General features: G+C 50.1%; 1 protein-coding gene across 15 annotated transcripts in view; it reads right to left on the bottom strand.

Moving 5' to 3' along the window:
* Positions 1 to 20,742, bottom strand: part of ZMYM4 (zinc finger MYM-type containing 4) — a 1,943,772-nt gene that overhangs the window by 741,555 nt on the left and 1,181,475 nt on the right. The window lies entirely within an intron of this gene.

Here is a 20,742-nt window from a genome sequence, read left to right as displayed (position 1 = left end):
TCTTCGTAAGCCTCATTGGAATCAGGAACACAATCCGCCGAAATGTTTTCCGCAGCTTGTCCCATAACCTTAAGCGGAACCGGAGTAAGGCCCACCGCCACCGTAATTCTTCCGATGCTACTTTCGATAGTCGCCGAATCGTCGTGAGACAAACACTCTGATGATTTATCAGCAGTTGTAATACCGTCCGCGGCGCTAGAGGGCCCAGCGGTCGGTTTTCCGGGTAGAGTCCTAGCCCTAGTTTTCGGGCCTACTGAGGCCTTAGAAGTCGTCGAAGCGTCAGGCTCCCGCACTTCGAGTGTGTAGGTTTCTGAGTAGCGCCCTTCGTTTGATTAGATTGCCCAGTCGCAAAATGCTGCTGTGGATGCGGTGAATGCTTTGTATCTGAACGATCCGAGGGAACCAGCAAAGTTTTCGGCTGCCCCGTTGGCGCTTTCGCCTTTTTTGACGAAGGCGTCGCAATTGGCGTAGGGGTTGTGTGCTTAGTGTGATCCGCTTGTACGCCCCCGTCGCCGGGTGTAGTCCCTGGAGCAAGACCAGAGTCGAGCCTTAAAGGGTCGGGGACAGGCGTGGCGGACCTAGAAGAGTTCACCTCAAGGTCTAAAACATCCGAAACGGACGTTTGGTCATCCGAGGTACGCTCGTCACTTTCAGCTGGCGTGGCGGTGAGGGCAATGGGGCTCCATGCGTGACATACCGTACGCGGCCCACCCCTTTACACAACGCTCCTTAAGGGTCTTCGGCCAAATGGGTTTGCACGCCGCACACCGCTTCTCGTTGCGCTCTAGGGGGAGACAGGCGTTACACGTCCTGTGTTCGTCCTTCCAAGGATATCTCACCCTACACTTAGAGAAGAATCTAAAAGGAGTCCTTTCCATAGCCAAAGGGAAGGATGACCAGACCAAAAGGTTAAAGAGGGGAAAGGAGGAAAGACATACTAAACAATAGGGCCACCCCGACCCCACTCTCCCTGCTGTATAAGTCGGCAAGAGGGCCCGACCACGTGGAAAATCCGGCCGCCGGATCTTAGACGCCGAAATCCACAGCCGTAGACGATTCCCCCATAGTCTTTGTCGAAGATGTTCTTATTGGGCGAAGTGACTTAACGGGGAATAAACCGACAATTCGGTAAACCTAAACAATGTCTCTAGTAAGAGCTCCGCTATAGGGCGACCAGTTATCTGGGTGGAAAAAAAACAATCTGAGGGACCTCGGCGCGTGAGGGATTTTGGGTACTACACACCTCAATATAGGGATAGTGTTAGACCCGCCTATGCCGACATCCTCTTTCGGTCCCCGAAAGACAAGATGCAATACTCTGCGGTTACCACTGGATGTCGGACCATATGCACAGCATGCAATTCTAAGAAGATTAACAAGCATCAGAAATCTCTTTACAGCACCTCTACATGCATTTCTATGGACCCCTAAACGTTAAGCTTTTATTTTTAATTCAGACATGCTCTTTTTGCAGTGCAGTGAAGGCTTAAGCTTTACTACACTGGCTTTTGTTCATTGGTCATGGGGGAACAGACATGTCATCAAGGTGGTTAGTACTTGGAAACACTTTTCCCCTTAGTCTTGTTACTTTGTTGCCACTTTCGGAAACTGGTTATCACTTTGGTAACTTTTTATTATTGTGCAATGCATGTTACAATGCAGTACAATGGGATACACTTTGTTTGCCCTAGACGAACACTCAGAGGATTTTTGGTTACTTTAGGTGTGCCTCAGAGACAAGCTGGTAGTAGCAGTTACTTGTTGCTATTTCTTGATGTAATTAACGTTAGCCTTAAACTTTTACCGTGTTTGGCAACCAACTGTGGCTATTGTCCAGACATGGGTGTTAGGGAGATGGAACAAGTTACTTACCTGTAACTGTTGTTCTCTAGCATGGGTCTGGCATGGATTCACATGCTCATGAATATTCCCCGTCGTCAGGCTGGGAATCCTCGGTAAAGAAAAAATCAGTATCAGTTTCGTTTCTGATCTGTCTTTCGTAGTAGTAACCAATCACTGATCTCTGCGTCATACTGACCACAGCCAATGACTGCCCTCTACCTAAGCCCCGCCCCTGGCAGCCATTTCAGATTTGGTAGCACGTGAAGTGACAGTATGACCAAGTGAAGAGCCGCAGAGGGGTAGGCGGGAGGGTTCGCATGTGAATCCATGCCAGACCCATGCTGGAGAACAACAGTTACAGGTAAGTAACTTGTTCCTTCTCCAGCATGGGGTCTGGCATGGATTCACATGCTCATGAATAAAGAATACATAGCAGTACACACATGCACAACCACGGGAGGTGGCAAAGGCTCAACATTAAGCATTACATCAAACGCAACATTAAGCAATTCTTACCTCCTCACCAGGCTCACCTTAGGCGAACAGGTTGCGCAGCACTGCTTGGCCGACCCTGGACTCCTCCCTGGAATCCCGATCGACGCAGTAGAATTTCGTGAAGGTGTGCGTCGACCTCCACGTAGCAGCCCTGCAGATGTCCAGCAAGGGCACACCAGATAGGAACGCCGTGGTAGCTGCGATCGCTCTGGTGGAATGGGCTCTCGGACGGCCAGGCAGCGGTCGGTTTGCCAACCGATGACAGTACATGATACCGCCGGAGAGCCATCTGGAAATGGAAGCCTTCGAGAGAGCCTTCCCCTGATTGACAGGTCCAAAGTTCACAAAGAGTTGTGACGTCTTCCGAAAACACTTCGTGCGGTCCACATAGAACTTCAGCGCTCTAGCCACATCCAGCGAGTGCAAAGTCCTTTCAGCCGGCGACGAAGGCGACGGGAAGAAAACAGGCAACACCAAGGGTTCGTTGAGGTGGAAGTCCGACGGCACCTTGGGCATGAAGGAGGGGTGCGTCCTGAGCACTACCTTTGTGTCAGGTACGGGGCCTTGCAGGAAAGGGCCTGGATCTCTCCCACCCGTCGTGCGGAGGTGATGGCCACAAGAAACGCTGTTTTCCACAACAAGAACTTCAACGGGGCCGAGTGCAGAGGCTCGAACGGAGGTCCCATGAGCTTGGTCAGCACCACGTTGAGCTCCCACGCCGGGGCCGGAGCCTTCACCGGCGGGAACGATCTGAACAGTCCCTTCATGAACTCTTTCACCAGACGATGAGACCACAAAGACGTCCGCCCCGTGGTTCTGGTGTATTGGGAGATCGCAGCAAGATGAATCTTGATGGACGCGTGCGCCAGTCCAGCTTTGGCCAGCGTCAGTAGGTACGGCAGTACTTGGGGAGCCGTAATCCGTAGAGGGTTAATCTTCTGTGCGTGGCACCAGACAGAGAACCTCTTCCATTTGTGTCCGTAGCATTTAAGAGTTGAGGACGCCCTGGCCTTTGCAAGAACCTCTCTGCAGTCGGCCGGTATATCGTATCCTCCAAACTCTAACGCTGCAGGAGCCAGGCCTGCAAGCTCAGCGACTTCGGGTCGTGATGGAGGATGGCGCGTCCTTCCCTGGAGAGAAGATCCGCGTCCACGGCAGCTTGATTGACGGGGACGCTGACAAGTCCAGAAGGTCCGGGAACCATATCTGTCTCGGCCACGCAGGTGCGACGAGGATCATCCTGCACCGTGACCTCTTGAGCTGGTTGATGAGCCGGATCAGCAATGGCAATGGAGGGAACGCGTATAGAAACAGGCCCTCCCAGGGGAACGAGAAAGCATCGCCCATGCTCCTCGGCTGTGGAAACCTTCTGGCGAACCTCCGGCACTTGGAGTTCGTCGCCGTCACGAACAGATCGATCTGGGGTGTGCCCCACCGTCGTAAGAGGCGGTCCACTAGATCCTGTCGTAGTTCCCACTCGTGGCACGAGCGCAGCTCCCTGAGTGAGTCGGCGATGGTGTTTTTTATCCCTGCCAGATGAAACGGCACCAGAAACATCCCTTGGGCGACGGCCCAATGCCACAGATCCTGCGCCTCCCTGGACAGGGCTGGGGACCTGGTTCCGCCCTGTTTCCTGATGTAGAACATGGTGGTGGTGTTGTCGGTGAAGATCCTCACCACCTTGCCCTTGAGGGACGGAAGAAAGGACCTGAGGGCCCAAAACACTGCACGGAGCTCCAGGACGTTGACATGGAGGGACTTCTCCGTCGGGAGCCAAAGGCCTCACGCGTGCAGATTTTCGGTGTGCGCTCCCCACCCTTCCAGGGAGGCATCCGTGGTCACCGTCTCCTGGTGGCCGGGGGTCTGGAAGTCCATGTCCGCCGTCAGATGCGCGCGGGTGCCCCACCATCTCGTCGTGTGATCCTCTCCTCGAAGCTGCCCGTCGTCTGGATCCAGCGCGCGTCCAGGAACTCCTGCAACGGGCGCATCCAGAGCCTGCACAGGCGGATGAGGTAAATGCAAGAAGACATAATTCCGAGGAGTGACTTGATGGACCTCACTCTGGCCGCGTCCGCAATCAGCATCCGCTGCACCTTGCCCAAGATGGCCCTCGTCCTTTCCTCCGACGGAGAGGCCAGAAGCGACACTGTGTCGAGCTTCGCTCCCAGAAACAGTGCGTCTTGCGCGGGCACCAGGTGGGACTTGGCGTAGTTTATGGAGAATCCCAGGTCCGTGAGTAGTTAGACGGTCCTTGCCGTGTGCTCCACGGCGAGCTCCTTCGTCTTCGCTCGGATGAGCCAGTCGTCCAGGTAGGGGTAGACGTGGATCCCCTCTCGGTGCAGCTGCGCCGCCACCGGTGCGAGGCACTTGGTGAACACCCTGGGTGCCGACCTCAGTCCGAAGGGAAGGGCTCTCAACTGGTAGCGACGCCCTTGGACCACGAACCTGAGAAACTTTCGGTGTCCCTTTAGGATGCGAATATGGAAGTAGGCATCCTCCAAATCCAACGACGACAGGAAATCGTCCTCCTCCAGCTGACCCAGGACGTGTTGGAGGGTGACCATCCGGAACTTCTGTGCCTTGATCAATTTGTTCAGTCGTCGTAGGTCCAGGATGGGACGCCATCCTCCCGTCTTCTTCTTCACGAGGAAGTATCTTGAGTAAACTCCGGAGCCCCGAAGCCACTTTGGGACGAGCTCGATGGCACCCTTCTTGAGCATCGCCTTTACCTCCAAGAGAAGTTGAGGGACGTGATGTTCTTTCCTGGCCACAGGGGGGACGCGCGGGCACCTCTTTAGAAACTCGAGCGCGTGACCCTGAGCTAGGGCGTCCAGCACCCAACGGTCGGTGGAGATGGACTCCCACACGCTGACGAAGCTCGCCAGCCGGCCTCCCACCAGGGTGCTTCAGTGGGGGGCCCGACCCCACGGCCGGTTCAGTCCTGCTTCGACGAGGCTTTGCCGCCTTGTCCTCCTTGGCGACGACGGCGGGGTCCGCCCGACTTGCCTCGTCCCCTGTAAGCTTCCTGCGACGACGAACGGGCCGCTTGACGGTTGGTGGAAAATCCGCCGCCGGAACCTTTGGAAGCACGCTGTTTGCCTCCGCCGCTCCGAAAGGGCGGCCGCCGTTGCTGGAGAACCCCAAGAGCCCGGGCCGTCTCCGTGTCTGCCTTGATGGCTTGAAGGGAATCGTCCACTGTTTTCCCAAACAGGTTGTTTCCGTCGAACGGCATGTCCAAGACTCTGGTCTGCACGTCCTGACGGAAGTCAGTAGCCTTGAGCCATCCACGCCGCCTAAGGCACACACCGTTGCCCAACTGGCGAAATCCAGTGTCAGCAATGTCCGTCGCAATCGTAATGGCGTGGTCCGACGCCACCTCTCCTTCCTGCAAGATCTCTATGGCTTCCGCCCTCTTGTCGTCCGGTAGGAAGTCCAGCAGGGGGGCCAGTTTGTACCACAACTCCCTGTCGTAGCAGGCTACGATAGCCAAGGCGTTGGCCGCCTTAATCGTCGTCGCTGCAGACGAGATGACTCTGCGTCCCATCGTATCTAATTTCTTTCCCTCGCCGTCCGGCGGGGAGGTCGACGTAGAGGCCGCGCCCACCCCCCGCTTTCTTCCTGGCCGCCGCGGAGACGACCGTGTCCGGGGTCGGCTGTGCCCTAAGGCACAAGGGGGCCGCGTCCGGGACCCGGTACTTCTCGTACCAATCCCTTCTAGCCGGCGTCGTGGATGGGTTCTTGAGGAGGGCGAGGCCCTCATCCCAAATATCGTCCAGTAGAGGTACAGAGAGTACTGTCTTCCTCTTGGCCTCGCGCCGTTCATAAAGGAAACCTTCCTTCTTCTCTTCCGGGCAGAGCTGGAAAAGCTTGGATGCCCTGGCGATCATGGAGTGAAACAATCCAATCTCGTCGGGCGGGGAAGCCCGGGTGGGAGGTGACGATGGCAGATCCTCGTCGTAAACCTCGTCCGTACCCGTCGCGGCCGTGTCAGTCCCTGTATCATCCCCAAGAGTCGTGGACGGGGAGGAGGGCTGAACAGGGCGCGATGGCTGAAAAGGAGGTGGAGGACGAATCCTTCTTCTCTTAGGGGGAGGGCTCCCAGAAGGGCCTGGCTCCGGGTCCCCGTCGGGAGCGGTTCCTCCGCTGGTGGTAACGGCAGTCTCGTCCTTATCTCCGAGCATAAGGACTGTATAGCCAACAAAATGGCCACCGAGTTGTCTTGCGGCACTGGTTGAGGGGAGTCCGACGGGCAGTCAGGGGCCCCGTCGGCACCCTCAACGTTATCGTCGTCTCCGACGTCGGGGTCCCTCCTGACGGGCTGGTCTTCTTCCACGCCAACGCCGTGGCTTAAGACTTCGATCAGCTCTTCCTCAGAGGTTGAGGCCGAATCCACGACGACCTCCTGCCCCCCCCCCTTTTTCTTCTCCGTCGGAGGTTTCACGGGGGTCCTGTCGATGGGCATAAAAGGAGGACTCCCTCCGCGGTGGAAGGGAGACTGAGCCCCGAGGTCGCCACCACTGGTGTAGCCTCCACAGGCTGAGCCAGGGCTGCCGCGACTGTCTCGATAGAGGCCTTGGCCGGATGGATTAAGGCTTTCAACACCTTAGGTGCGCTCACTGCCTCCTCCTTGGGGGGAGGGTCACTGCCTCGCTCCCCCTCCGATGGGGCCTTCGAGCTCGACCGGGGTCTCTCCAGGAGCATCGCCGGGTGCTCGGCCTTCATCTTACCCGAACCAGAGCGTTGGCTCGTGGTTGATGGTGCCGGGGAGGATGCGCCCTTCCTGGCGCCCGTAGAGCCCGACCGTTCGGCGCTCCCGGTGCCAGCGGACTTGCAGTGCTTGGCCTTGTGTTGGACCCCCGTCGCCGGGGCGTCCTCAAAGGTCTTAGAAGACCGCTCAGACTACTACTTCTCGCCTGATGGGCTCTTCCCAGCCAGCCAGTTGGCTGGACGTTGATGGCGGTCCTTCATGGTCCGCTCCGACATATTGCCGCAGAACGCACAGTCCTTCTCCACGTGCGTCTTGTCCTCATGTAGGCAGTAAAGACAAAGGGAGTGTTCGTCCTCCTTAAAGACATTCTGTAGCTTTCCAGGCATCGAGCTTCCCTTCTCCTGGGCCATGTCCGAGATGGGCCTGAGAAACTTCTGGAGTCCTCCAAAAGCGTGGCTCGACGAAATCTTCACCCTTGAGGGGCGTAGATGAATCCGACACGGATCCCCGTTGATCGGATGAAGAAACGGTGGAGTTTGAGGCTCTTTTGACCGAAAAATAGAAGTTTTTTGAGAAAAAACATGAAAAAATAGCACTAACGCTTGAGAGCAATAGCACGAGGATCCCAACACTTGAACGTGCGGTAAAAATCTGAAGATGGCTGCCAGGGGCCGGGCTTAGGTAGAGGGCAGTCATTGGCTGTGGTCAGTATGACGCAGAGATCAGTGATTGGTTACTACTACGAAAGACAGATCAGAAACGAAACTGATACTGATTTTTTCTTTACCGAGGATTCTCAGCCTGACGACGGGGAATATTCATGAGCATGTGAATCCATGCCAGACCCCATGCTGGAGAATTTTCATTTTTATGCTACATCCCCTCTCCTCATGAGACCTCTAGCACTTCTTGATGGACCTCTGGACCTTTTTCTTGAAAGCCTGAATGAGTGGAGCCTTTTTCCACTCATCCATTCTTGTGGGCTCTGTCTTTTGTAACTGCATTCTTTATATTCTACCTGTAGTATGGAGTCCGTTTGCTCCATAGCTCTTAAAGGCATCTCTATTTTCCTATTGCAGCACACAGCGCTTTATGGGCAGTGCTGCTGGGGACCCTTAAGGTCCTCCTTTCAGGTTATTTTCTAATATCCTTCATTAACTATGAAGTGTTGGGCAGAAATATATGCAGTACCCTTTGGGAACACTACACACAATTAAGACTACAAGTGACAGTACAATTTCACCTTTGGTAAAAGCCTGTACTACACAGTTATAGTGGTAGCAGTAGTGGAGCAGCCAGACTCATCGCAAGAGTAAGTGGGCAGCACAAATGGTTACACAAAGGACAGCAATTACTATGATTCAGGCAATCACTGACTCAAGGTTTCTAAGTAAAAGAATATATATTTATTTACTCAACAGTTGTATAACATTTCACTATTCTAAGCAAGTTAAAAATCACAATCATAAATACACCACACCACTTCCCTTAAATTCCAGACAAGTTAAGCTCACAAAATGAAGTGGGAGCAAAATGGCACTCCAGCAATTTAAAAGGGAGGGAAAGACAGTTATTAGAAATTAGGCAACACCAACAGGTAAGTACTCTGAGCAATTTGAACAAGAGAGACTATACGGTTAAAATCAGATAGAAAAAGGCTTAGGGCCAAAGTCAATGGTTCAAAAAGTCTTTTGCTCAAGATAATAGGTTCAATGCCGTTTGTGGTAAAGTGTGTGGCACAGATTCCGGACGAGGTTGGTTGGTAGAAAAGTTAGTTCAAAGAGAAGAGAAGGACAAGCCGTCGGATTGGAGAAAGATTTCAAACACTTTCACCGCGGTTGAACGAAACGGACAACCGGATTTGTACAGTACCTTAAAACGGAGAGGGAGCTGTAGCTGAGGCGAACTTTCCTGGTGGTTCCTGCAGCGACTGTCGGACTGATCAGAAGTAGGAAGACTGGAGGGTCCTGCGCCACCCAGGGAAGAAGCCAGCAGCAGAGCAAAACAACGAATAAAAGGTGCGCTCCTTAAAACCCAAGCAGGGTCCGACCTTCCTGGATATCCGGCCCACTGTAGCTCTGTACAGCGAATTCGACCCGAGGAGGGGTCCTGGCTTGAACTTTGGGTGAACTGGTTGGTCCCACCAGCTCAAGGGAAGAAATTTCCTGAAGGATCTTCTTGTTAGGGAGAATTCTCTGGTTAGGCTGAATTTCCCTACCTAGTGAGTCCCCCAGCAGCTTTGCTGGATTTCTGGGGTTTCTTTTTTTTCTCCTGCCAAGAGTGAGACTCTTTTACCCTCACTCTTGGACATGTTGAACTGTGTTCTCTTGGTCAAACCTTGTGTTGAATGGGCTATGGGGTCTTTTACTCCATAGGGCCTCATGTACTTTTGTGATGTGGGTTACCCAGCACCCTCTGTGCAGTAACCCAGGGGTGTCCTAGGGACTCCCCAACATAGACTCCATACCCTGGGTCTGACTACTGTCTCCCAGGGCATGTAAAGTCACCAAAGACTTTACTAGTCTTAAATCCTGAACAGAACCAGTACCAACCATCATATTGTGGACGTACTGGCTGGGGCAATTCAATTGCCCCAGGGTCTGTTAGTCGAGGGGGCACGTCTCCGTCCCCCCTGATCGAGTTTTGGCTGGTGGCAGTGGAAACTACTTTTTATATTCGACCGCGAATATTTCCCTATGGGATTTCCCATTGTTTTAGGCTAACACATTTAATTATTTATTTACGGTAGCCTTAAACATACCGCCGGTTTATATATTTATTATTATAACTCCGGTTGTTTTTTTTTGCCAAAACTTGATTCTAAAATGGCGTTGGTGTTCGCCTCTGTAACTCTGACCCAAAGTGGAGCCCTTTGTTCCACTTTTGGCGGGCTTCTCCACAGAAGCCCTCCAAAGTGGTGCCACTCTGTCTGGGGTACTTAGGAGGGGTGGAGGGGGATTTAGGCACCCTGGACTGAGTTACCTTGGTAACTCAAGTCGCACTCCGTCCTGATTGGCCCAAGTGGTGAGCCGGCCGGCTCACCACTTAGCATGTTTGAGTGACAGCTAGGCTGGGTGAATGGGGGTTTGCTGCATAAAAGCAGGGCTTTGGGGACTGGAACTTCAGAAGTCGCCACAGGACCAAGAATCCGACGAGGGAAGAGCTGAGCCGACCTGCTTCGACGACACCAACCGGTGGAGCCCTGCTGAACCGTCTCACCACTTTTCCCAACGACCGAGGAGAACTCTTAACGGAGTGGCTCCTTCCCTTGACTGGTGGGGACAACCAGTTTTCACCTTCTTTCCGCTCCTTCGGGGTATCTCGTGGCCGCCTTGCCTGTGCCAAGCACCCCGGCAACCGGAATACCACACTTTTACCCCCAAACCGCGAAAGTCGGTACAACCCTTTAACCGGAGGACTCCGCGGCTGGTTTCTTCCCGGGCAGTGCTACGACCTTCCTCTTCTGCTCTTCAGTGAGATTTTCTTCTCCCCTGACCGACGTCGAGCCTTGCTGTCACTGCCTGGAACAACTGCCACCGCTGGAGGATCCTTTCCGCTTAAGGTACCGTGTTCCGCCTGGCTTCCCTTGCCACCGACTGTACGGGGTAGATTTAGTCCCCGGCTTTCGAACCTGGGAGTGCCTGGGACACTTTGGCTAAACTTTCTAAGCCACTCTCAACTCTTTCTAACTCTTTGCAAGACTTTGAATCCCTAATAACAGTGTGATCTTGGGCACATTTTCGCTCCGGCTACTCTAAGAGTGGGCCCTGCCTAGTGACTTTTGCTCACCTGTGACTTTTGTACTTCTTTGAGCCTATTGCAAGTGATCTGAACCTTAGAGTGGTGTGTTTAACCTATTTTCTGCTTTTTCTATCCCTTCCTTGAATCTACTAGAGTGTCATCTAACGTTAAGCACTCACCTCTGTTTGAATTATGTGGTGTTAACCTAGAGTTGTCTAGATAGGAGTAAGGGTTGAAACTACTTTCCTAATAACTGTGTTTGAAGTGTTTTACTATATTTTGCTAGAGTGTTTTTAACTTGTGTGTTTTAAAATAAATAACTATATACTTTTGAAACCAAGCTCTGGTCAGTGTTTGCTTGTGCTATTGTGTTTCAGTACCTATTGTGTATACTTTACATACTGCCTAACTCTTCTTGAGGGAAGTCTGACTGCTCAGCCACAGCTACCAGGTAAATCTGGGTGGTGCGGACTGCTACCAAGTGGGTTTACTGCTATACCTGTAGTCTTAAATCTTTTGCAGTGTTCCCCAAGGGAACTGCACAGGTTTCTGCCTAACACTTCTATGTCGTCGGATTCGGACCTGCAGCAGGGCTTCACCGGGAGGTTCAGTCGTGGTAGGGGTCCTCTTCTTCCAGTTCCTCGTTGGTTCTTTCGTTCCAGTGGCAACTCTGCTCTTCCAGTCCCAGAGACTGGCTTTTTATGCAGTTTTCCCCCACTCATACAGCCTAGCTGTCAATCACACAGCAGGGTGGCTGGCCTGGCAAGGCCAGTCCCCTTAACCAATCAGATCAGAGTGCGACTTGAGTTACTAAGGCAACCCATGGCAGTGGTCCGAAGATCCCTCCCTCACATCCTGCCCACCTAGACTATCAGGCGCCTTAAGGAGGGCTTCTGTGTAGAAGCCCGCGAAAAGACAGCGAACAAAGGAATCATCCCCGGTTTGGCACGCAGAGAAAAACACGAGAAAGACTTTACCAAAAAGAAATGGTGAATAAACCCAGCCGGAACTAAAATAAAATGTATTTGGTCAAGCAGGTTTTATGTTCAAGGCTACTATAATAGCCTGAACAATACCACGTTTATATAATATAATCGCGGTAGGAAAGTTAGGGTAGATACCACTGCCACCAGCCATGTCTTAGTGTTAAGGGAGAAAAACAAGGCTTCAAGGGATAAGAATTAACCCTTTCCAGTACTCCATGTAGGATGGGGTGTACAGGGTCTGCAGTTTAAATTGACTATATAAAGTTAATGGCAACTTTACCTGTTTCTGGGGGACAGTAGTCAGCCCCCAGAAAAATGGGGTCAGTGGGAAGTCTCAAAGACAACCCTGTGTCACTACACTGAAGGTGCTGTTTAACACACACAGTAAGTGGTGTACATGGAGTAGGTGAGGCTCCAGTGCCCAAGATCACACAGAAAGTAGAAATACACATAGCAAAACACAAGAGTGGGAAAAAAGGCTCACACTCTTACCAGGTGAGAAAAGTGAAAAAAAATCCTAGGAATCCAGCAAAGCTGCTGGGGGACTCAGTAGGTAAGGGAAATTGACCATTTATGAGAATTCTCCCCAACAAGAAGCATAGAGGGATTCATTTCCCCTCCCAAAACCGTATAGCCGTCGAGATTGGCCCTCGCCACATCATGTGGCATGCCAAAGTGATACCTAGTATCCCCCTTCTCTCTGCTCCTGTGACATTTTAGTCACGCAGACAATCTCCTATTTATGGCTGGTGGCAGTGGACGTGTTCTACCAACATAGCCTCGTGGGGCACAAACGGGGCAACCAAGTACCAACTTGGGGCCTCCCTTCTTTTTTTGCCATTACTAGCTTGTTCTTCGTCAGCCTCTATTCTGGGACGAGGAGGTCAATCTGTGCGTTTTTCCTTTGGCGGGAAAACTTGGGTGTCCCTGCCTAGGCTCCAGAGTGTCTGGGCAGGCAGAAAGTGGGGGGAGGAGTTTGACCTCCACCCCCCCAACCCTACCCCCTGTCTTTTGTTTGCCAGAGTGCCTGAATAGGACCAGCTCCCACAGTGGGTTTTGACTGTCCTGATTGGACAGCCAAAGACACCTTTCTGTACAATACTTAGAGAGATTGCAGAGGAGTGTGTGCTGGAACTGTATGAAGGGTGAGGCTTCTGGAGTGAAAAGCAAGTCGACCAGTGGAAGCTGAAGTAACCGAAGACGACCAGAGACGTCTGCAGACTCTTTGCAAAACTGTGAATCAACCACTGCTGTCCTGACTGTTTTCTGTGCGACAGAGGAGCTCCGAAGAGGAGGACCCCGTCCCTTTGGCAGGTGGGAACAACCAGTCCCATGGCGAACTTTGAATTTAGCCATCTTCTGAGATCCTAGGAGTTTCCAGAGCTGCGGAACCCCAATACCAGGAGTTCTGCTGCCCATTTCGAGTGAATCATCGTGGAAAGGCTGAATCCGTCCAACTCTTGGCTTGGCCCTCAACGACACTCCAGAGATCCGATCCAACTCGGCCAGACCCCCTCATCAGAGTGCAAGAAGTGAAGATCAGCCGGGCGAATCACGTTCTTTGTTGGTGCCGCAGAAAAGGCGCCAAAACCGCAGAGTGAACAAAGAAGTTGCTGAAAGTCGTGCCCTGGGTCCTCCCTTGAGAACTGCTGCTGAGAGACCCCGTCCATTGTCCTGCCTTCAATCATCAGACGAAGGAATCTGGGGGTCGGGTCCAGCAATGTAACATCACGGAGCATCCAGCACGAAAATGTTCTTCTAACTTAAGGTACTGTGGAGAAAAAAGGTATTGCTTACGTGATTCCAGAAAGTCGCTCCAGAGCGTTGGAGTGCACATATATGTGTCCAGGGCAACCCCCTCTTACCTCTGACTCAAGATGCTGCTTATGTCCCTTCATCGAGTCCTATTTTGTCTCCATTGTTAGTTAGAACTTGCTGCTTTTAAAAAGACTAGAGACTTGAAGACATCCACAGGAACTCTGTATTCTGTTGCTTGGCAAGACTTTGAGCACTCTCCGAACTGCCTTTGGCTAGGGTTGCGTTTTTGGACTTAAAATTCTCGATGTGCGAAGAAACCCTCTCTAGAACCTTGAACCTGACTAGTCTTGCTCTAACTAACCCGTTTCCTTCATTTAAGTTACTTTCTTATGTGTGCTTGCCGAGTAAACGTTTTACCATAGATCTGCTAAGAACTGCATGTGCGCATAATTACCGATAATAGGATAGGATTGTATTTTCCCTTTTTAAAGTTGCAACAAATGTAACCACCAACAAACACAAAGGTGACAGTGTCCTTTGAAGCATATCCTAAAGTATTCTGAAGTGTCCTAGTGTAAACATACAAGTTTTTTTTAAAGTGATTCTGGTGTAAATATAATATATGAAAAATTACATTCACAGTGATTCAGGTTCTCTTAGTCCAGGCTCTTCCCTCCTTCACAACTGTTTGGGTACGCCTGCATCCGCAGGCAGGCCGGAAAAACCTGGCTGCAAAAGATAGCTGCGGTCGCTCTAAGAAAATTGAAGGTGTAAGGCCCAAGTCACGCGTGCGTCCCTCCATGTGCCGGGTAGACCTTACCCTTCTGTCACCAGCGTTCCACACCCAGTTCCTGTTTCCGCCAATGCCAGTAGAATTTAAGTATATGCTTACCATAGGGGATGGCTGGGTGGGTGTTGTGAAGGAGGGAGAGCCTGGACTATGAGAACCTAAATCACCATGAAGGTAATTCTTCACTTCTCTTTTGTCCTGGCGCTCCCTTTTTCCCCCCAACTGGTCGGGAGCAGACTAAAAAGCCCTAAAACACGCAACGGTGGAGGAGACCGCATATACAGAATTCAAGCAACTGGTTGCGGAGCACCTCTTGGCCAAATTTAGCATTATTTCTAGTGGATGTATCCATAGCATAGTGCTTACAAAAGGCAAGAGGGGTATCCCAGGTAGCATCTCCACAGAGTTCTGCAATGGGAACATGCCTAGTAAAGGCTACGGATGCTGCCTTGGCTCTTGTGGAATGAGCCCGAAGTCTCTGCGGAGTCGCAAGCCCTTTCATATCATAAGCCTTTAGCTGCTTTATTGCCAGGAGAGGGACCACCGTAAGTAATTAAGAGCTTGTCTGCTTTCCTGAACGGATTTGGTCCTCAATAAAATGTTAGAATTCTTACAACACCTGGCTTATGTAATGTTTCCTCGACCGTGACAGCATGAGGCATAGGAAGAAAAACAGGAAGACATTTCTTTATTCAAACACAAATCAGAAACCATCTTTGGTAGAAAGGAGGGGACCGTACGAAGGATTACACTTATGGACAATTATAGGAGGTTTCTTTAAGGAGAGAGCTTTGAGTTCTCCAATCCTTCTAGCAGAAGTAATGGCTACTAAAAAGGCTGTTTTCCAGGTTAAAAGTTCTAAATCACATGATGCCATAGGCTCTGAAAGGTAGCCCAATTTACAGGGGTACCCCTTAATTATACGGGTACCCCTAATCACGCTCACACCAGATTAAAGTTCCCCCCTCTAGGGAATAAAGGCCAAGAGTCTTATCTTGCAAGGATAACAAGTTTAATCTTTACAGAAATGAGGATGGGGGTCAAAAACCTCTGCTCCCAGAATGGCCTTTTGTCCTTCCGTTTCAAGCTCCCCCAGAGTGGTGTCAGGCATCAGCCTTATATACTCAACTTGCTGTAGTGGCACTTGTCCTGCTTTCATACAAGCGATGCTCCAGTCCTTCCTTCCTTCCTTCCTTCATGGCCGGTGATGTCCGTTTTAGGACATGCTACAACATACTGCTAGCCTATGCAAGAATACACTGTAGCTTCATTTTTCATCATTTTGCTACATGAACATTCATATATAGACACATTTTTCCCGTCATGTTCTCCATATTTCATTCATTTGACTAATATTTTTATCTGGTCCAGCAATTCCCCCCAAAAAAACTTGTTTTCCATAATTCTGCATAGAGCATGTTAAAATCCCCATTTAGTATGCATGGGCTTTTGACAGATCACAAATAGCTGTGCAGCCACTTTGTGTGCTCTACCAGAGCTTAGTCTCAGTGACCCAACACTGCATGCTTTGCGATCAATTTTTAGCGCAGGCTACATTCCTTCCAGGCAGAGAGCCCGATTCTGTCGTGCGTTGAGATTTTAAAACTAAATAGAACAACATTTACAAATGTCTTCAGCTAATACTTATTTAGACCTTATATTTAAATAACTGCCTTCTTTTTAGTACCCCTTCCTCCCCCCTGGACCCTTGTAGTGCTTAGAAAAAGTTAAAAAAAAGACCTGCCTAATTCTAAAGCGCTTGGGAAGCTTGGGAATGAAGGAAGGTGCTAGCTCCTTCCCCAATAGCTCGAATGGTTTTTGCATTAGAGCTGACAAAACTATGTTAAGATCGTACTGAGGTGGAGGTTCACGAACAGGGGGATGTAAAGGCAGTAGGCCCTTAACATGCCTACAAATAGCTTTGTTTGAGAGAGAAAAGGACTTATGCTCTTGGTTTAGGTACGCTCCAATCATTACCATTTGCTTCGATATTGCTTCCTTGTAGAAGCTTATCTGGAGGCTCACATGATTGTTAGATTTTTCTCTGACAATTGTAAATGGGAGAAGAAATATTTTTCAGGAACAAAGCCTTCAAGTTCAGCAATTGAGGGGAGGGGTGAAGAACCTTCCCTTTCGTTTGAGACAAAAGATCCCTCAATGATGGGAGATCCAATTTGGAAGTCCCTGCTAACACCAGGTGGTCTGGAAACCTTATCTGGCGAGGTCAGAAGAGAGCTATAAGAATCATATTTAGATTCTGTGACATCTTGAATTTGAGTAATGTTTTGTGCATCGATGGGAGAGGTGGAAAAGCGTGCTGGGGTCGACCAATCTAGGTGTAGGGCATCTCCCAGGGACTGAAGATCCAGACCATGCTTTGACGCAATCTGAGGACATCAAGTGTTGGGCTGATTGGCAAAGAGGTCTACTGCTGGATGGCCCCACGTCTGAAATATCGGCTTTGCTATTGACGGTTTCAGCTCCCACTCGTGCAGAGCAGATTGTAACCTGCTTAGTTTGTCGGCTAGGACTTTCTTCTTTCCCTCCAGATGGGACGCCAACAAGAAAATGGCCCAATACCAAATCTTCTCCGCAAGGAGACACGGGGGAAGGGAACAAGTACACCCCCCCTGCTTGTTGATAGACTATTGCAGTGGAATTTTCCGTGAGAAGAATTTTCACTAACTTTCCTTGAAGGGAGGAAGAAATGATTTTAGAGCAAAACCCAAGTTCCAGAACATTTATGTGGTCCCTTTTTTCTTGAGAAGACCAAAGGCCATGTACGGTACATGGGGTCCCCAATCGTACTCCGATGAGCCTGCTGTAATAACTATTTGGCGAAGGGGAAGCTGAAAAGGAGACCCAGGTTTTCTGGGGAGTTCCACCAGGTTAGTGAGTCCTGAACTTGTTTTGGAATTTGAAGCTTCATTTTCAAGAGAATGTATTAGTTGGTCCCAGTTGCAGGCAAGATACCACTGAACTGTTCTCATATGGAGCCTTGCAAAGGGAACAAGGTTTATACAAGAGGCCATTAGCCCCAAGAGCCTTTGTAACCGCCAAGCTGTTAGAAGCTGATGTGCTTGGAACACCGAGATGACTTGCTGGATTGCTACAAACCTTTCCGGGTGAGGCAAGGCTTTCTGTAGAGTAGCATCTATTACTGCTCCTAGAAATTGGATCCTTTGCGAAGGGACGAGTTTGGATTTTGCCACATTAATCGAAAACCCTAAGTTGAAAAGAGTGCTGCATGTTAATTGCATCTTTGAAAGCAATTCCTCCAGCAACCGGGCCTACAGAAGCCAGTCTAGGTAATGATATAGATTTACTGTCCTTAACCGAAGGTATGCTGCCACTGTTGCCAGAACATTTGTGAATACCCTGGGTGCAGAATTGAGTCCTGAGGGCAGACATGTGAACTGGTAAGGATACCCTCCTGTGAACCACCTCAGGAACTGACGGTGATCTTTGAAGATGGGAATGTGAAAATAAGCATCTTGTAGATCTAAATGCCATCCAATCGTTTAAGAGAGGCTAGAATCAGATGAATGGCAACCATATGGAGGGGTTCAATTAAACTGGTTGCGATCTGAGAGATCTAGAATTGGCCAAAACCCGCCAGTTTTCTTCGCAATTCGGGATTAATGGTAATAAAACACCCAACCTAATTCTTCGAGGTACCAATTCCATCGCTCCCATGTATAAGAGTTTTTGTATTTCTACCAGGATCTCCGGGGATGATTTTTGGTACTTTGGAAGAGAGGAGGGGAGAATAGCAGGAAGGGCAAGATGGTAACCATGTCGAATAATATTTCAAACCCATTCTTCTTGAGTGGTGCTTTCCCAATGAGGAAGAAAGTTGGAAATCCTTCCTGCTACCTGGGATGTATGTTCCTTGATAATAATTGGAGCTGAAGGTTTGTACATTCCTGGGAGGAAGTCAAATAGACTTCTTTTGATCTTGTGAAGAATCTGAAGAAAGGGTGGGCCCTGACTTTGATTTAGGTCTATATCTTCTTTTCTTAGAAGAGTTCTATTATTTTCTAGATGTAGAAAGACCACAATTCCCTTGAGGACGTGGTTTGAATGATTTCATATTTTGATGATGCAGTCGTTTCACCGAAATTGAGCTAAGGGTTTTAGCAGAAGTGACACTGGATTTACATTTTTGAAGGACCTCATCAGTAAAGGGATCAAAAAGCGGTTTTGCCGTCAAAAGGAAGGTCGAGAACTTTCTCTTGAATATCCTAGTGTAGAGAAGAGGCTGATAAGTAGGCATGTCTACGCATGCAGACTGCATTAGTGACTGTTCTTGCTGTTGTATCAAGGTCCTCAACAACTTGAAGCTGTTGGATAGTCTCCTCTTTACCTTCTGAAATCCAAAAGGAAAACTCATCAGCGGCCTCCTGAGGGAGAAGATCAGTAAAGCGCTCCAGGTTCTCCCAATTAAGGATATTAAAGACTTAAAGCCGTAGCAGCGTTTACTTGCATGAGTTGCTGGGTAGCATTACTGTAAGACGTTTTACCTTCTGCCTCCCAGGCTTTTACATTCCTATCTAGAAGAGAAGATTGAGATATAGGATATGTTGTGGCATTTATAAAGCGCCTGTACACAAATGTTCCTAAGACGACAAGACAAGGAGGAGGGGCTGGGGGAGAACAAAGGGAGGACAAAATAACGATCTTACGAGGCCTTGTGTCATTCAGATTGCGCAAGTGCAGGGAAGAGGGAAGGGGAGAAGTGCCAGGGGGAGGGAGAAGTGCAGTTAACTCACAAGTGCAGCCAGCGGGTGGCTCATAAGTGCAGAGAGAAGGGACTGTAGGGTTGCAAATACAGACCCTTAAGCGCTGAGGAGCCCGGATGCGATGCAAGGGCAACTGGACATGTAGGAGCCTGGGCCAGAGTTCAAGGGGTGACCAAGTGACCAGTGTGTGGAACAGTCAGGTGCAACAGCAGGGGAAAGGTAGAAAGGGGAAGTGAAAAGCAAGGTCTTGAGTTGCTTCCGGAACCGGAAGGGGTTCTGCTCAAGTTTGAGAGAGGCAGGGAGGCTGTTCCAGAGGGAGGCCCCAGCCGACGAGATAGATCTGACATGGACTCTCTGCTTGGAGAAGCATCTGACCCTCAGAGTTGGAGGTGGATGAGCAGAGAGCTCGAGAAGGAAGAGGTTTTGGAAAAGAAAGTGGGAGGTAGAGTGGTCCAAGGCCCCAGAAAGCCTTGTGGATGATGCAGAGGGTCTTGAAGTTGATCCTTGCAGCCACAGGGAGCCAGTGAAAAGATTTGAGAGATGGAGAGATGCGATACCTGGACTTGAGGTCAAGGACAAGTCTTGCAGTCCTGCTCTGGATAAGTTGTAAAGGTAGAAGAGTAGAGGCAGGAAGATTTAGAAAGAGGCTGTTGCAACAGTCCAGCCCAGAGGGGACCGGAGCTCTGAAGACAGTGAGATTCTAGGGGAAAATGTGATGTGAAAAGGAAAAATACATCTGAGGAGGTGCGTCTGATAGTTTGACTTCTTAGAGACGTCAGATGTGAGGAGAGAAGGAGAGGGTGGAGTCGAAAACGACATCAAGGTTCTTAGCCTCTCAGGAAGGAGTAGGAAAAGGGCACAGAGGGGGTGGCCAGAGAGAGAGGAAAGGAGGGAGCGGGTGTCCCAATTTATTTATTTATTTGCATTTTTAAAGCGCAGCAGCTGCCCTGGGGCATCGTGGCGCTGTTACAAGAAAGTGTACTTGACATTTTGATTCGGTTATAGGATTGGCTGTGGTTCCAAGGTAACATGGGAACCATAATCAAGATACAGTTGTAATTTACAGACATTGTTGTATGCGATAGAATTTGAAATGGGTTTCACTTAAATAGGGTGGTTTTCAGAGCTTTTCTGAAAGCTGTGTGGGATGTTTCAGCGGTAGGGAGTTCCAGGCTTTTGGTGCTAGGACTTCAAAACTCGAGCCGCCAGCTTTGACTCTAGTGAAGTTAGGGATTGCAAGTTGGTTGGCATATAGGTCCCTTTTAGGTCCGAGTGATTGGACTGGTTGTATCCGTTCATTAAGGTAGTTAGGGCCAGTTTGGGATATGCATCTATGTGTAATTGTTAGAGTCTTGAACTGGATGCGCTCTTTAACTGGGAGCCAGTGGGCATTTTGTCTTGCTAGGGTGATGTGTTCTCTCTTTGGTATATTGAGGGCTGCTCTCAGAGCATTGTTTAGTGCAATCTGGAGTCTATTCATGTTTTTGGCCGAGGTATCTAGCAGGAGGACGTTGCAGTAGTCCAGTTTCGCGCATATGGTGGCTCTGGCGATGTTGAGGCGGTTTGTGGTGGACATGTGAGGCTTTACTGCATTGATTATCTTGGTTGAGCTGCTGAGGAGGAGATGTAACGGACATGTCTGTCCATGGACAGGGTGAATCTAGGCATACCTCCAGTGTT

Source organism: Ambystoma mexicanum, chromosome 11, assembly GCF_040938575.1.
Source record: "Ambystoma mexicanum isolate Mex_15411 chromosome 11, UKY_AmexF1_1, whole genome shotgun sequence".
In the NCBI taxonomy this organism is placed as follows: domain Eukaryota; kingdom Metazoa; phylum Chordata; class Amphibia; order Caudata; family Ambystomatidae; genus Ambystoma; species Ambystoma mexicanum.
The sequence above is the reverse complement of the archived record's forward strand: the minus strand, read 5'-3'. Positions and strand labels throughout refer to the sequence as shown.